Source organism: Camelus bactrianus, chromosome 1 (assembly GCF_048773025.1).
Source record: "Camelus bactrianus isolate YW-2024 breed Bactrian camel chromosome 1, ASM4877302v1, whole genome shotgun sequence".
In the NCBI taxonomy this organism is placed as follows: domain Eukaryota; kingdom Metazoa; phylum Chordata; class Mammalia; order Artiodactyla; family Camelidae; genus Camelus; species Camelus bactrianus.
In genome coordinates, this window is record NC_133539.1 from 71,758,547 (window position 1) to 71,776,628 (window position 18,082).

Genomic DNA, 18,082 nt, shown 5'->3' on the forward strand with positions numbered 1-18,082 from the left:
CTCCTCAAGGACAAAGCACTTGCCTATACTGGAACCCTCAAGATCTCCTGAGGCTGAATATGTCTAGTGTACACTCAAATAATAGAAAATCCAAGGTGACTTGGATCAGGTGCTGTGAGTCATAGAAATGATAAGAAATTCTGGAATACTGTCCTATGTTTATAATTTCCATTCCTTCCTCCACAACCAAATTCAAATTGCAAATAGCAATAGATGACAATGACTATTTGATCAGCATGGTACGGTGGAAAACACATGGGCTTTGATGTCAGAGACATCTGGGTTCAAATTCTATCTCTGTCACTGGCTTAATCATCTTGGGCAAGTCGCTTAACCTCTCTGTATCTTAATTTCTCCCTCTAAGAAATAATTATCTTTGCAAAGTTGTTTGAGTATAAGGGTCTGATAGATGGAATGGGCCTGACAAATGACGGTATGGTTATTATGGTGGGAGATTTTCAGCTTTCTACCTCAGTGTGATAAATGCTTCAGAGGCATAATAAAATGCAAAGCCTGTCTTACCTTTATCCTCCCATCTGATGAAATAAAATTATTTTTAAGGCAGGACAAGAAAAATTTTAAATGTAAAATTCTCTGCCCGCTTGAGCCACTACCCCCACCCCTTAGTGTGCCTGGTGCATCTGCATTATACATGAACTAGGTCCCCTCAGAAGACACAGGAATGCCTACTTGCCAAACAAAACAAAACAAAAGAAAACAAAACAAAACAAAAAAAGCAACTTCCTCCTGGCACCAGCAAGGTTAACTCCTTGGGAGATAACATTCCTTTCTCAATCTTATTAGGGGTCACAATAGCCCATTACTTGCCTTGTTGGACTATGTAAACTGTCAGTATGTTACTTTGATGTATAATCGTTTGTCTCAAAAAATTATGTAACCGTGCTTTGACTTCTAATGGGAAAACAGTCTTCAGAGTTTTCTGAAAGACTGTCTCTCAAGTTATAATCCTCAAGTTGGCTCATATAAAATTTCCATTTCTTTCTTAGATTGACTATTGATTAATTTTTTGTTGTTGACTCATCTCTGTAAACCTTGGAGGATCTGAGCCTTGTAGAGAAGCCCAATGCTTTAAAGCAAGAAGTTGATTTCAAGTGATGGGTCAAGGTTGACATCTAACATATCATTAGTGTATTTTAAGACTTGGTGGCACCTGTGATCCACCCTGGAAACAAGAGGCAACTTAAATTCCAAGGAATAGGAGGTTACCAAGAAGTAGCAGGGTTATAAGGTGGCTGGCTGAATCATGACTTAAGAGATTAAGTTTAAATAGGGGAATGGCAGTCTAGGCCAGTTCAACTTCTTGATAGACAAGTGGAAAACTATTTTCTACAGGCCACAAGACTATGTTAATTACCCCTTCTTGTCTTTTGGTTTCTTCAAAGCCTCTGTTTTCTAACCCTTTACCAATGACATCCTACATATCCCCTCAAGCTCTGGGTAATTATTTTCCCTGAGAGATGAAACGATTGCACATAAATGTGGGTCGTAGGGCAGTCGCGTTTTCTATCACATGGGTAAAGAAGCTAAAAGATCCTGTTTGAGAAAAATAATAAATCAGATGTTAAGAGAAGAGACTGTCTACTGGTTCATTCCCTGCCCTACGAAAACCTAGGGGCATTCCTGATCATGGGTTCAAAATGACCTCCCTGTATCTGTAACAATTTCTTTTTTTAATGCTTGTGTCAATTTGAGTTGGGTTTTGTTCCTCGAAACAGCAAGAGTCCTTTTTTTTTTTCACTTAAAAAACACTGTTTTATTTGTCCCAAGTGGATACCACTTTTTAAACAAACACTGTTTTTTTAACTAATGTTTATAAACACTTCTATAAATGCATTACAGAAGAGATATCATATCCATTCCTTGAAGTAACACTCTTCTCATAGTATTCTGCATGTATAACTCTTATAAACATCTTTATTACGTGTGCTTTTCAACACTTCTCTAAATGCATTACAGAACAGCTGTCACCCCCACTCCCTGAAATAACACTCTTCTCAAAGTAGGCTGCACAGAACACGCAAGAGTCCTATCTGATACAGCATATGACACAATGCTTGGTGCAGAGCAGCAGCTCTCTGACAAATGATTACTGTTATCATTAAAGTTGCTGTTGGTACCATGAAGATCATATCCTCAGCTTCATTGGAAACTCAACTGTCAGTGTGGTCTTCACAGATAGTTTGGGGAGGGTGATAAATCCTGACCTTAAACTAAATCCTTGCTACTGGCTCTATCTATGATATACACTTGTTCCTACTTCTTGTTCTTTCATTCAATCATTCATTCATTCATTCACCCTTCCCTCCATTCATCCATTCAAAATGCCACAGAAGAGGAAAGAGAGTTCGTTTCCTGCTAGTAAAATCATCTGATAACAGGAAGCACGGACTCTTCAACCTTCCCGACGGAGCCCGCAGCAGAAGAGAGTGAGAGACTGGGTCTGCGGCGGTGTTCTATGAAGGAAGCCTTGTTAGATCCCTACAGTTAGAGTTTCTCTCCTTTGACAGTGTTGAGATGGGCCATCCTGTCTGTCCGCAGCTAATGTGTATTTTACAGGCCTGAGCTGATCTATGTCCTGCCTGACCCTGCCTGATCTCACGTCAGCCTTCTGGCCCCCTCTGCATTTTGCCTGGCTTTAATTACCCAGTAACAGCTGCTGCCCCAAAGCGGGCCTGGCTTCCAGCTGGCTTCATGATTACAGGCATCCAAAGGGCTGGAAGAAAATTTCTGCATGTCTTTGTGGGGCGTTTTCCCTGATAGCATGACCTCTGAGTTGCAGAGTGTCTTTGTTGTAATCCTTGCCATCAGCAGTGGCGTTTTCTGCTGTTTGAGCTGCCTACTGCCACAGATAGCTGGAGAAGCGGTACATATCACATAAGGAATGTGTCCTTGGATGTGGATCACTTTCATCAGGCAGGGAACCAAAACACTACTCATTCTGCCTCTCCTGAGGGTCATAGCCATGGAAGCACAAACTGCATGGAGAAATTAAGCAGCTGCATTCATTTGCCAGAAAATGCCCCAGAAAAGGCATCAGGACAAAGAGTGGTCCTGGGACAGTGCTGCAGTGCCACATCCCTTAGTGCTCAGCCTCAGGCTCAGCTGAGGTCTCTTCTCAGGGCTCAGTCAGTAGCCTCAGGGTGAGGTACTGCTGGGAGTTTTCAGGAGGCGGGACGAGGGAACCAGGGAGTGGCAAGTGCCCCTGGGCCTGGACCTGTGGATTCCTGGTGGCTGGGAGTTTTCAGGAGGCGGGACGAGGGAACCAGGGAGTGGCAAGTGCCCCTGGGCCTGGACCTGTGGATTCCTGGTGGCCTGACGCCATTCTCAGGACTGAAGAATGTTCTACTTACAGGAGTGGGGCCAGGGCACAAGAATCCCAGGCAGTCAGATGGTGGAGGTGGGGGGGTGGCGCTGTTTGCCTGAAGCAGCCTGAGGTCATGTGACCAGGGTGGAGAATCCAAATCATCTCCCAAACAAGCAGCATCATGGGAACGGAATAAAGCATAAGGAACGGCTCAAGGAGACTAGTTCAAAGCAAAGGCTGTGAACGCAATTTTATGAGGAAGTATCCTTCCCTGTGGGGCTTGTGTGATTCTGGGAGAGGGTGTGAGATCTTAAAGTGACTACACCGGGTATGTGGATGGGAGGGCAAGCCTGGAACCTGGTGAAAGGGGAATCTGGCAGTTTCCTAGGGCTAGAGCAGGAATTAATGGAATTCCTGATATAGCTGGGTGGCCTGACTGTAAAACTTTGTCTCACATGGATCTGTGGGATTTTTTTTGCTTGTTTCCTTCATCTGTGATAATGAAATGTGAAATGTCCTCACATGAAAGGGAACCTATGACATTTGCAAGTCTGTAAGCAACCTCCCCTCTTTTTAGAGGCTCTTCAGCGATGCAAGATGGAGGCCTTGGTGTCTTACCCATGCTGAGTTCTGATGTGTCACAAGGTACAGAGTTGCTGGATTGCAGGCAGTCTCTCTTGTTTGTCAACCTCCGTGTGGCTCCTGCAACCTGCTGATCCACAAATTAAGTGGGATTGTTTGGTGAAATGTCTGCCATCTTTTCTCCACAGCTGATCCACGATATCCTACTTAAGTATTTGTTTGTCATGTCATCTAATCACTTTGTCCTCCTCCAGCAGAAAAGGTAACCTCTGAGAATCTTAAATTTTTTTTAATTGAAGTAAAATCAGTTACAATGTGTCAATTTTTGGTGTACAGCACAATGTCCCAGTCATGCATATACATATGTATATTTGTTTTCATATTCTTTTTCATTAAAGGTTATTACAAGATATTGAATATAGTTCCCTGTACTATATAGAAGAAACTTTTAAAAAATCTATTCTTTTTATAGTGGCTAACACTTGCAAATCTTAAACTTAAATGTTTTTTAAATTTCATGCTTTTCTTTTAAAACAGAGGGAAGTCATAGATAGCTGTGATAAACTTAAGAACGACTACATCATACACATTTTGAGGGATACCTAACTATTGGCTAACTCTGAAAAATGATCATGTAATGGAAATAAAGGGCCTAGTAGAAAAGAGGTCTGGGCTCCAGTCCCATTTATGTCTCCAGTTAACAGAATGACCTCTGAAGTCACTTAGTCTCTTGGGGCCTCATCCATCAAACTCTAACGTACACATGGTTTCCCTGGGATCTTGTTGAAATGCAGATACTGACTCAGTAGCTCTAGAGTGTGGCTTGAGATTCTGACTCCCAGGCAATGCTGCTCTGCTATTCAGACTTGAGTAGCTTGCACTTAGAAGACCTCTAAGGAGTTCTCAATCCTGGCTATACATTAGAATCTCCTTGGGAGTTTAGAAAGGACTCCGAAAATTCTGGTACCCAGGCCCTATCTCCAGAGAGAATGATTCAGTTGGTCTGGGATGGGCCAAGGCATCAGTCGCTTTTCAAAAGCTCTCAGGTGATTCTAATATACTGTCAGGGTTGAATTATTACTATGATGAGCTCGAGGAGTCTGTGAAAAAAATGTATATACACAAACACACATATATGCATATAATATATATGTGTGGATGTATGTGTATGAATGAATGCACACACACACATGCACACACTTTAAGAGTTTCTTTTTATCTTTTCAGAGAATGTACAAAACTAGAATCTGCCCCCTTTCTGCTTTTGATGTGTGAGTAGGGATGGCAGAGAAGGATCAGAGGAAACAGCAAAATAACTGTCAGCCAAAGAAGCCACTACAGTAAGCAAGACTGGCCCTTGGCCTGGTGTGACCACTGTGTGGCAGCGTTCCCGAGACCGGCTGCCTCACACAGAGCTCGTTAATCAAACAGGGCCTGTCTGACCTTGGGCCCTAGCCTGACCCAGATTTTAAACTCAAATCTTTCTGTCTTTAAACCTAAGAAGCTAGCAGTATAAACCAGTAGGGCTAAACCACCTGCTAATTTGTTGTCTGGGGACTTTATTCTAAGATTGGAAAAGTTGAATGCTCTTACCGTAGACTAGGCACCTGCAATAGAATGGGGGGAAAAGGTTTCCACTGTTTAATCAAGCTGAAGAAAGAGGTTCAAGTGCCTGATTTCCATTGCACCACTCATCAGAAAAGCAAAAGCAAAGAGAAAATGGCTCTTTGAAACCACAGCTGTCTTCAAGGATGGTGAATGTTGTTAAAGAAAAAACCTATGAAGTCAAGGCCTCTGCTGAAACAGTAGTGTGGCCTGTTTGTCCAGCTGAGCCTCCTGAAGGGTTTATTTGAAGTTGGGCCTGGGATAACTTGGGACAGGGGGCTGAATGGCTTATCTCAAATTGTGAGAAGAATTAGGACCTGGGGGTGGCGGTGCCTGGAAAGGGGAGAGGACAAGGAGGGAGAGGCACGAGCAAGGCCAGGATGTCCCAGGCTAGGAGGGGGTCGTGGGAGATACTCGGTGCCGAGCATGTGAGGACCTCTGAGAACAGGCTGTCCACAGCCTCATCTGCTTGTGTAGAGCAGCCCTGTAACATCTCCCCACAGCAGCCTTATCTTCACGGTTGCTTCTTGGAGTCACAAGTGAAAAAGCTGGTCCAGGGGGAATCCCACCAGGACAGGATAAAGGAGCAACCCCAGGGGCAGAATGGAGAGCCCGAATTCCAAGGAGGCTGAGAACCAGAGCTGAAGGAGCTGCAGCACCATCTTCCTGCCCTGCCCTATTTGCAGAAACCTCGGGAGAGCCCAGGACTTTCCACAGGACCTGGAATTGGGATTTGAACCTGCCATGTCTAGATCTTAAAGGAGCAGGGCTGCCCCAGCCCACATGAAGGCCACCTTTCAAGTGAAGTTCATTGAATAGTGTGATGGAGGAAATGATTAAGATTATACATTTTCCTCAGGCCTGTGCTTAGAACTATAACCAATTTATGGGCGTTTGGAAATGGTTGAACCCAAAGGTAGAGATAGTGACTTACTTTCATATAATAAGTGGCTATGATGAGGGGATTTGTTGATTTGTTGCTGGAGAAAAATGACTTACAGGGAATTGAAGCTCTGAGAGACTCAAAGGCTACCAGACTGCACTTCCTCAGCAATGTGACTTGGGTGAGCTGTGGGAACACTGGCCTTGCTATTTGTCCAGGGAGGTTCTGGGCTTTAGTCCCAAACCCACAACTGGAGACTCTGCTTATTTTCCATTTCTGAACTGCTCACAGCTCAGTGAAGTCCCAGGTTTTGAAGAGTTACTGAGTTCTGTGGCAGAAATAAGTTGTAATCTTGGAAAAAGTTTAATGAGTTTGAATTGTGCTTAAATTTTCTGTGTCTGCTGCTGGGATTTCAGGAAAGTCTTTCCATTTAGTTCAGTAATTTTCCCAGAAAAACTGGTTTCCTTAGTTATGAATGTTAATTTAAACATATGTAATGTAAAAGCACTAATGTATTTTGCACCCAGTGCATGGACCAGGGAGTTGGTAGCAGGGCTTTGGCATGAGACTATGCTGAGGGTGTATGTTGGGACTGAAATCCTGGCTGAGCTCTACTCCCCAGCTGTGTGCCCCTGAGTGGGGCTACATCTGCTGGGGAGGAAGGGATGCCTTTTTCTAATGTGCCTGCCCAGAGGGAGTGCCTTTCCTTAATTGACACCAGAGAGGCCTGTAAGCAGGCAACTGAAAGACCTTAGCAAATGATGCTGCACGGCATGGGATCTTTGTCTCCCTTGGCTACTCTGAGATGGCAGTCAGGGCGGATATCCTGATGCAGGTGCTCACATTGAGGGAAGCCACAGGAAACGTGGATGTGCCTCAGTATGGATCCCTTTGGATTGACCTGTTCTCAGTTGCTTTAGGAAAATTAAAATCCTTCGCAGATGCGTTAATTACCTCTGGATGGCAAACCTCCAGATATTCCTGAATTAGCACAGGCTTGCCTTATCAATGTATTACATTTTCAAGAGATTAAAGATAAAAATGTATTATTCCCACATGACAGTCTCAGGGTCTTTGGAGTTTTGGAGGTGGGTAGGTGCCAGTGGACACTAGGCTGGAAGCTGCATGAGGGCATGGCCTGGTTCTATCATGTTTAATGCTGCACATCCTGCCTTTAGCACAAAGTTTGCCACAGAGTATTCCCTCAGTGAATATTTTGAATTGAAGGATTTGTGAATGGTGCCCCGTGGAGGTGGCCAGAGCAGAGGAGAAAAGGGAAACATTACATAGTGGCTGACCAAGTGAAAACTACCTTTATTTGAAGCACATCTAGAACAATTTCTTCTTTAAAAGGACTTTTCAGGGAGCTAGGTATTGTGTTTGAGGCAAAGCTAAGAGTCAATAAGATTTTATAAATTATATATTTATGCTTATTTAACTCTAAGCATCCAAGTGTCTTTATTGACGTTAGAGTTGCCTGAGAAACGTGTCTAGAGCATTTGCTATTTTACTTAACAGATTTTATTGAGTATCTACTGTGTCTGACACTAGGGAGATGCAAATGTCCAAGACAGTTTGTGCCCTCACACTGCACACTGGTGTAGTGAAGGAATGGGCACTAGAATAGATGTTTCCAATAATAGGTGTCAAGAGCCATGGCAGAAATTCCCAGGGTTCTATGTGAGCAAATGGGAGGTACATTTAACCCAGCTTGAATGAAATGGGGGGAGGCTTCCTGGAGGAAGCGGCTTTTTTTTGTATCCCTCTCAACATACATGGTTTCTTTGGATTGTGTGGGCTATGGCTTTCCTATTCTCTCAGTCTTCAGAGGTGTAGTACCCTAGAGGTTCTGTCCACTTCTTCTGGGGAAAGCAGCTCCCACCTGAAAAAACTTCACCACTTCCTCCCCTGCAGCTGTTACTTGACCCACTGCAGAGGAAATCAGTATTACACTTAAATATCTTAATATTTTAAATATCTCCCAAAGCAAGCCAACATTTGTTGAAGAGTCTTAGACACAGGGATTTCTGAATTTAAAGTCATATCCACTTATTTAAATGTTCTAACCATCACGTTTTCCAATTCTTAAGCAGCCATATTCTCAGATTAAGAAATCTGATTTGATGTTGTGAAGCTTAGAATTTTCCTTTCAAGAATAAAAATTCAAATAACTTGTGTTCTGTTTCTTAGCTTTTAGTTCTGGGAAGAATAATAAGATAGGACGACATTACAAAAAATGGGACCCTCTATCCTAGTTGGTGGTAACAAAATAAAGAGCGAAAATTCAATTTGAATTTTGAAAGAATCTATCAGTTGACTAACAATGGTTTCATTTTAAATAGAGTTCACAGTACATACATAATTATCTGCTGGGTACACCCACATCCTGTTCTTACTAAGGATGAATTTTGGAGGGGGGAAAATTTAAATGTATCGGTTATTAAAATGAGAGGCTAATAATACTCTAGATAGCAGGTGGTACTCAAGGCACTTATTGGTTGGTTCATAGAGAGCTTGGCTGCTTGGAGAGGGAGGACTGGGTTCACCAGTTGAGGTGGGGAAAAAAAAGACATGATAATTTACAGAGAATCCAGTTACCTATGGGTCATCTCCAGCTGGATGATCCTTGTACAGTCAAACTCCATCCTAACGCTAAACCTAAACCCATCATCTTCCTCCTTAAACCTACTTTGCCTCCCGTGCCCCCTATCCTGGTAAAGGATGTCACCATCTATCCAGTTGCCCAAAGTAGAAACTTGGATGTCTTCCTTTATTTCTCTCTTTTCTTCTTCCTCTTGCCCCTCACTCCTTTTGAATATTACTTGAATCCATTCATTTTTCTCCATCCCCAGAACCATATCTGTATCTCAGACCTCTGTTATCTCTCATCTGGCTTGCTGGCAGGTAGCAGCTTTCTGACTTCCCCACCTCTCCTCTCACCTCACTCCAAACCGTGCTGCATCCAGAGCTGATCTTAAAGCGCACATCTAACTGTCCTTCACTTGCTTAAAATTCTTCAGGGGTCCTACACTATCATCCAGTTAATGCCCAGGGTCCTGTGGCTCACAGCCCTCAGGAAGAGGTCCTGGGGGTCTTGCCAGCTTTGTCTGTTGCCCACCCCGACTTCCATGCCATAATCAGCCTCCTTCAGTTCTTTGAGTACTCCTTGCCCCCTCTTGCCTCTAGGTTTTTCCTCAAGTTCTCCCCTGTGTTTGAAATCCTTACGAATCTCCTACTTGTCTTTCAGATTTCAACTCAAATGTGACTTCCTCCATGAATGCTTTCCCTGAATTCCTCAGGTCCACATCATTTCCCTGTTACAGACTCCCACACTCTATGTCCTCCGTCACAGCCCTTTTCTGGGTCATCATTGCTTGTCTAAGTCCTCAAGTAGATGACGAGACACTTGAAGGTGTAGCTCTGTCTCAGTGTTAGATCTCCAGTGATTACCATGTGGCTGGTGCTCAATAGAAGTTTGTCCATAGTTCCAGGGAGTCCAAAAGGGATGATTGCCCACAGAAAGATTGGATAGCAAATATATTCTGATAAAAAAAATTTAAAGAATTTTGTTCCCAACCCCATCTCTATTCTTTGCAGTTCTATTCTCCAAATGCTGTAAAGTTTTAACAATGAATGCATGTAATAGGGCAGCCTGGGCTGATAGAAAAACCCGAGACTCGGCCAACATTTGTTGAGCTCTTGCTACACGTCAATCTGTGTCTTAGCACATTATACACATTAACTTATTTAGTTCTCAAGCAGCTCTGTTCGCTGAGTACTGTCCTCTTCATCTAGCTGATGAAGAAATGGAGGCACAGAGAATCAGACCCCAGTTCAAATCCATGCTGTCACTGTGTGACCTTGGGCAAACGACCTCCTGATTTTCATCTCCTGAGCTATAAAATGGAGACAACACTGCTGACAAATTGACTTCCTATTTTTCTGTTTTCTCACACCATACATATTACACATTGGCCTTCTATAGTTCAATTCTGAAGGCCGCCCACACACTGCTGCGTATCAGTGGACAAATGAGCATGAGCCAAAACGCGGTGATGTTCTAGCCTACTGGCCGTCAGTACATCTTTAGCAGCATAGCCAGTATTTTTGTTCAATTAGATATTTCACTGTAACTTGCCCTTATTATATTATAAAATGTGTGAAATATGAAAATAAAAGTTCTGATGCTAGTGATTCATAAGTAACAGTTATTCAGCACTGTGTCAATTATTAAACTCCTGTCTCTCAGCTTCAAACACACTCTTTTATATCCTGCTTTGTGATGCAGGGGCTGGGACTCTGCAAACCACATTCTTCCTTGGCCAGCTGCTTCCTTTTAGGCTCTGTCAATAATGGACATTGGAGGAAGATTGCAGGGCTAGATGTGGAAGAAGAGACGTACTCTTTCCTCTTTGCTTCTGGTTTATTTCTGTTGGCTTCCTGTCCCAGCCATCAGCATCCAGCAGCGCAGCTAGTCCACCCCTGCAGAGGTAGTTCACTCCAGAAGCAGTTTGTTACGGGTTGAATTGTGTTCTCCTAGAACTCATACGCTGTGGTCCTACCTCCCAGTACCTCAGAATGTGACTCTGTTTGGAGATAGGGTCTTTACAGAGGCAAGCAAGTTAACATGAGGTCATTAGGGTGGGCCCTAATCCAATATGACTGATGTCCTTATAAGAAGAGGAAAATTAGACACTGAGATATGCATAAAAGGGAAAACAATGTGAAGGGACACAGGGAGAAGACAGCCATCTACAAGCAAGGACAGAGGCCTTGACCAGATCCCTTCCTTCACAGCTCTCAGAAGGAACCCACCCTGCCAACACCTTGATTTTGGCTTCTAGCCTCCGGAACTGTGAGATGATAGATTTCGGTTGTCTAAGTCACCCAGGCTGTGGTGCTTTGTTATGGCAGCCCTAGCAGATAACATGCAGTTCAGTCCAGTTTGAGGTTTTACCAACCTGCAAAGCCAACCTCAGGGCATCTCTGCAGAGACACAAGCACTGCTGCCTTCCTCAGAAGTCTGAGTCTCAATCCACTGGGACTCTCCTCCAAACTCCTAAATTTTAATAATCCCAACCTCTTCCCTTGGTTCCCCCAGCCTATGAACTGCTTCCTGCTGCTGCTACCTCTGTGATAGCTTAGTGTTCTCTTTTTTCCGTTTTAGTTACTTAGCTAACGGTTCTTTTTTACCTAGTTAAATATGCTCTATATTAAATCCTCTCCGGTAAAATGACTGGAGGCCTGGGAGCATGACCCTGGCCTGGCCGAGCTGCAGAGGTGATACTGCTGCTCCAGTGGGTCTGGAAAACTGGGCATCGAGCCAAAGAGGATTATTCTCAAGCCTTAAGATCTAATGGAATTTGCCTTGGTGGGTTTTGTACTTACTTGGAATCTATCATCCCTTCTTTCTTTCCTATTTCTCCCTTTTGGAATGGAAAGGCCTGCCCCACCACTGTTATTTGGAAGCACATAACTTTGGTTTTACAGGTTCACAGCTGGAGAGGAGTTTTGCCTCAGGACGAATCATACCTCTGGTCTCACCTGTATCTGATTCAGATATTTAGATGAGAGTTTGGACTTTGGACTATAGAACTGATGCTGGAATGAGTTTACACTTTTGGGGCTGTTGGGATGGAATGAATGTGTTTTTCCATGCAATAAGAACAAGGATTTGGGGGCCTCAGGGTGGAATGCTATGGACTGAATTGTGTCCCCACAAAATTCATATGAAAGCCCTCATCCCCAGTGTGACCCTCACAGAGAGTGTGACAGAAAGATCCTTTCTGGCTAAGCCTTCTCCAGACCATATTGGGTACTTCTCCTCTGATGCCAGGGACAGGAACCATAGAATTCACAAATTTAGTACAATTGAGACAAAGATGAAAACTTTTGAAGCAAATAGAGTGGTGGATTTTGTTTTCTCATTTGAATGTTTGCTGAGTGTTTAAATGTTAAGGAAAAGAACTGATGAACTAAGAAACAGAATAAAATGTTGAAGATATATAAAGATTGGATCTAAAAGGTTTCATATAATTTAGAGTATCTTATTTCCTCATAGTAACCTGCATGTTCCACATGCTATTCAGAGATTTTCTGTTCTCATGTTGGCCTCCTTGGTCTGGGAGCTCCTTGAGGCAAGGCTGGGGAATATGTAGTCCCCTCTGCATCCCCTGGTGTTCAGTACCATGGCTGGCCCATGCTCGGCCTTCAGTAAACATTGGTGAAACTTAAATTTTGAAAAAGAGCCTGTTTCAACTCCCCATCATCAGTGTCATTTTGGGCCCATTGATGACCCAGGACGGAGCCCTCAGGAAAGGGGGCAGCCTAGCAAGAAGGGTGTACTTGTCGATTTCAGACAAAGAAATGACTTTCCGTTAAGGCGGACTATTTTGAGAGGGTTAGACATGATTTACATGTCAGTCAGGCAGGCAGTGGCCAAAATCGTTCTCATGTCTGGGGGGAATTTATGTCTCTGCTCTTCTTTGCTATTTAATGATAGTTGTTACTTATTTAGCACTATGGTACGTCAGGTTCGATGTCAAGGACTTTACATAATGATCCCTCATTTGATAACCACAGCAATGTGATGAGATGGGTAACCCATTTTATAGATGATGAACCCGAGGATCTGCAAAGTCAAGCAAATTGTCAAGATCACAGTGTGGGAAATACAGTAACTAGAATTAAAATTCAGGTCTTTCTGACTCTAGAGTTTGGCCCTTTCCAGTGGTCTTCTGTTTTCTTGCTCAAGCAAAGCCCTTAGACTCTTAGAATGGGGCTACCAATCTCCTGGCTCTCTTCACACTAGGACCCTTTCTCCAGGTATAAGAACTCAAATCCCAGTTGTCCCTATGAGAAAGTGACGACTAAGTTTTCCAGTCCCCAGTTTGAATCAGTTAGTAATAGTCACCATTACCTTTCCACACACCATACTGAAGGAAGCAATTTGCACAGTGGCGATGTGAGTTGGAGAAGTGAGCAGGGACTTCTACTGTTGAGTGCTAGCTTCCTCAGGATCTCCTGCCATAATGTTTCTGGAAGGATTAGTATGATGATTAACTGTGTTGTGGATAGACTATTGGTTATACACAGCACCTTTTAATAATATTTTATCTTCTCATTTATTACAGCCACAATTCTGAGCAGCAAACTGGGGATTATCTAATAGTCCTTCCTGAATGCCTTCAGTATGTGTTGAAAAGTTCCTACATATTTTTTAAGAATCATAAAAGATCAGAGCTACTGAATCATATCTGGTTTAAAAGAATTTAGGTTAATTCAGGAATCTCTGGATAATGTAAATGATACTCCCACAGATAAACTGGAAAACTTCCCTTGAAATGGAGATATGGAAAAAGTAGGCTTCATTAACCCAATGTGTTCCTTGTTTTTCATCTCTCATCTAAAAGTATATTGGAAATCTGTAGCTCGAAATGTCGAACAGACTGGATCACTTTTTTTTTTTTTTTTGGTCTTGGATGAAGTATCTTAAGGGTGAGAAAGCCACCTATCTGTTTCAAAATGAGATTGATTGGAAGTCCCTGTTCCCCAACTCCTGACCCCACGCTATGATTTTGTCTTATCCCCAGCTGATCAGGTTCACTCTTTAATCTAATGGTACACACGGAGGCGACCATCTCTGCCGGATTTATTTACTCATTTGGGAGGTTGTTGTAAGACTGAGTCCATGGGGAAGCTCTGTCAGTGGCATCCACCGGCCTGTGCCAAGTGTCTGTGGAGCAAGCTACAGCATCTTAACTTGGGCACGAGGAAAGTGGTGATCTTTCAGAGTGATTCTGAGCCTGTTCTTTGCTGCACCTTTCAAGCCTTGTTCTCCATCCAAGCTGCAGATTTTGTGCTCCCTATACATTCCTCCAAACATTTTAAATTTACAATATAAAAGTATAGTGTAATGAGCTTGTACATACCCTTTGCTTTATCTTTCTCTGTATATAAAACATTTTCTTTTGCTGAACCATTTGAAAGTAGGTGATTCTCTACCCCTCAAAGGGCATGTATCTCCTGAGAACAAAGACATTCTCCTACATAATCACAATGCCATAATCACATGCAAAAATTTAACCTTGATATAATATCACTGAATATAGTTCATGTCCAGATTTTCCTTAAAATGTCCTTTATAGCTAATTTTTAGGCAATGTAATAAAACCTTTAATATCACTTTTGTGCTAAGTGAATTCACACATAAATTGAAAATGTCTAGGGGATGTATAGCTCAGGGTAGAATGCGTGCTTAGCATCCGTGAGATCCTGGGTCCAATCCCCAGTACCTCCATTTAAAAAAAAAAAAGAAAATGTCAGATTATTTTAAATATCCCAAGACTCAACTTTGATTAATTTTATATTTTAAACCTAAGTCTATATTCAATACCATTTCATCTAAGGATAGTTTTGAAACATGTGACATTGGATGTTAATACTTTTGGAACTCTGGAATGCCCTGTGCCCAATATTCCCAATATGTTAAAGCTAGGGGGAAAAAACCCCTCCTTTCTTTAGCTGTTTTTATTGTTGCTGCTGCTGTTTTTTAACCATGTTAATCGACAATTTTAAAATGTAGAGTTCAAAAATTTTAAGTCTATTCACATTGTTGTGCAACTAATCTCCAGAACTCTTCTTCTCTTCTTGCAAAATTAAAAACTAAAACCCAGGAAACACTAACTCCCCAAGTCCCTTTTCCCAGGCCCTGGCAACCATTGTTCTACTGTCTGTCTCTATGAGTTTGACTGCTTTAGGTACTTTATGTACGTGGAATCATGCAGCATTCGTCTTTTTGTAACTGGCTTATTTCACTTAGCATAATCTCCTCAAAGTTCATCCATGTTGTAACATATGACAAGATTTCCTTCATTCTTAAGGCAGAATAATGTTCCATTCTATGTCAATATCACATTTTATTTATTCATCCATCTGTCAATGGATCTTTAGGTTGCTTCCACCTTTTGACTATTACGAATAATGCTGCTCTGAATATGGGTGTTGTTTTTCTTTTTAAAACCAGAATCCAAACCAGAATTATACACCCAATGTTGTGCTAACAAATTCAATTTCTGCTAAAAATCAGCTAGTGTTGACTTGTTGCCAGTCACCAGGGACTCAGAGTCTACCCAAGAGTACATGGGAAACATAACTGTCTTGTATGTGGTGGAACATAACTATTTTGATTTAGAACCTGAAGCTGAATACATTAACTCATCGGTGGTGTTGGTGAGTATGAATGTGCCTCCTACGTCTGATGTCACCTTGCATTAGCCTTACTCTCCCACCTTCCCTGCATCCTTTCATCCCTCGTCATCCTGCCTCAGAGAAAATGGTGAGTGAGGAAGTAGAAACAGGGTGTGTGGCACAGCTTCTTCCTCTCCTCTTCCTTTGGTTTCCTACTTTGCAATTCTGGGGTAAGGTGAAGGTGGGGGCCGGCCTTGGTTTAGTGTTGCCATGACTGGGTGGATAACCTGCTGATTATACAGTCTGACTCCCCAACAGAGCTAGTCCTCATGTATTTGGTCCTCATCTCCTAACTCTTTTGTTTTACTTCACAACTGGTTCATCTCCAGGATAAGGGGGGAAATATTGCTGTTTTTTGGGCCCTTTAAAATACCTCAATTGTCAGGGAGACACCTGGATCCCAAACTTGACCATCCATCTACACAGCGGGCCTCCTCCTGTCGCACAGGTCTTCTCAGGACACCAAGTTACAATTTGGAAGATGCCTACATCTGCGTAAATGCCTGTGAAAGAAACATGGCATTGCCAAAGAGATATTAGCACTAAACCCCATTCTAGGGACACTGCTGCTGAGGTCATGAATTCCAGCTCCAAGAAGTAGAATGCTCCCCACTGCTACTTGCACAGAGAACATTTTATTCTTTTTTTAGACTCTACTTAGAAAAAAAAATATTGTTTATTGCTGAAAACTTGGGAAAAACTGAACAGCACAAAGACTAAAACAAAAGACACACAGAAGCTTATCATCCAGAAATAACCACAGTCAATTTTTTTGTACATCAGTTTATACCTCCAACCCAAACTTCTCCTTTGAACTCTAGACAGTGTATCAAATATCTCACCTGATAGTGCATCTCCAATGTCTCAGATTCTTCAGACTCAGCATGACTAAGAATAAACTCATACTCTTCTCCCCTAAGCCTGTTCCTTTCCCAGTGTTTCCCATATTAGTGTTGACAACTCCATTTATCTAGCTATTCATACTAGAAAGCTAAGCCATTCTTGAAAATTTCCTTTTCTTTACACTCCATATCCAATCCATCACCAAATCCTATTAATTTTAACTTTCATATATGCCTCAAACAGCTTGTTTCTGTCCCCAGTCTTCTTTCCCAGTCCATGTTGCCATCTTATGCCATGTGCATTACTGTAAGAGATTCCTCACTAGACCCCTTTTCTTCCTGCTCATCTATGCTGGCCCCTAGTAATACAGAGACAGATATTTTCAAAGTGAAATCTGATCATATGTTACATACACCACCCCCACTTCTCCCCGAGTTCCTCTGAGATAAAGACAAAACTCCTTAACGTGGCCTATAAGATCCTGTATGATCTGGCCCTACCTACCTCTCCAGCCCCATTCCACACCATTCTCTGCCAACTATTTTTACTCCAACCACATGGCCTCCTTCCGGTTCCTTATACTTGCTGTGGTCCCTCCTCCCTGGGCTGTGCCTATGCTGTAGCCTCTGCCTGGGCAGCTCTTCATGCAGGTATTGCATGCTTATCCATCACAGCTCAGTCAGCAGAGAAGCCCTCGCTGATCTCTCTGACCAGGTCACATTGCCCCTGATAAAGCTTCTCCACCAAGGGCATCTCCCTCATAGCACTTAGAACGATTGCAGTGTGTGTGCTGGTCTCCCTCACTAGACTGAAAGCTCCCTGAGGGTAGGGACTGTGTCACCTTTTGCCTACCATTGTATCCTGAGAACATACTCATGAAACATTTGATGAATAAATGAATGCCTTTCCTTCTGGTCTTCTATCTATTTTCATATACACTCATGTCTGCAAAAATAGAAACATGCTGTACTTACTGCTTTATGGCTTTCCCCTGCAGTTAGCAATAAGCAAACGTTTTGAGGCTGTTTTTACTGACAAAATGCACTCTTTCTAATTTTTGCTGTTTCCAATTTACTCTTTAACTTTTCATGTGGAAAATCCACTCTAGGGTTGGGTATAAACAGAAAATCTGAATTAGTACTGCTGCAGCTATGGTTTCTGATCTTTTTTCAGGGCCCATGTCTGCACCTGGCAATACCCTTGGTCTGCGGAGGAAGGGCAGTGCAGTGGTTAGTGTGCAGAGGTCAGACAGATAAGCTTCACAACACTGTCCTGCTTCTGTTCCAGGGAGACCCATTGGGATGTAATGAAGAAAGTCTCAATCAAGCTACTTCAAGAAAAGTGGGATCTAGGCAGAAGGCTTTTGAAATCTAAGAGCAGAGCTGTAAATAGAGCTACAAGGCAGACCTAGATTCAGAGTGACCTCAGGATGTCAGCAACAGGAGCCCCCCAGGCCCTGCCCGCGTCTCAGGGTGACCTGTCTCGACTACTCTCTACACGTCAGCTTCAGCCTCCTCTTTAACCTTCCAACTCCCTCTGCCTTCTTACAGTTTATGCTTTTCAGAAGTTTGGCCTCCAAATGGCTTTAACTTGGC

General features: G+C 42.7%; 1 long non-coding RNA gene across 1 annotated transcript; it reads left to right on the forward strand.

Moving 5' to 3' along the window:
* Positions 1 to 3,360: 3,360 nt before the first annotated feature.
* LOC141578135 (uncharacterized) lies at positions 3,361 to 7,452 on the forward strand. Its single transcript, XR_012508097.1, has 2 exons — positions 3,361 to 4,169; positions 5,135 to 7,452. It is a non-coding gene; the product is annotated as an uncharacterized LOC141578135 (long non-coding RNA).
* Positions 7,453 to 18,082: the final 10,630 nt, after the last annotated feature.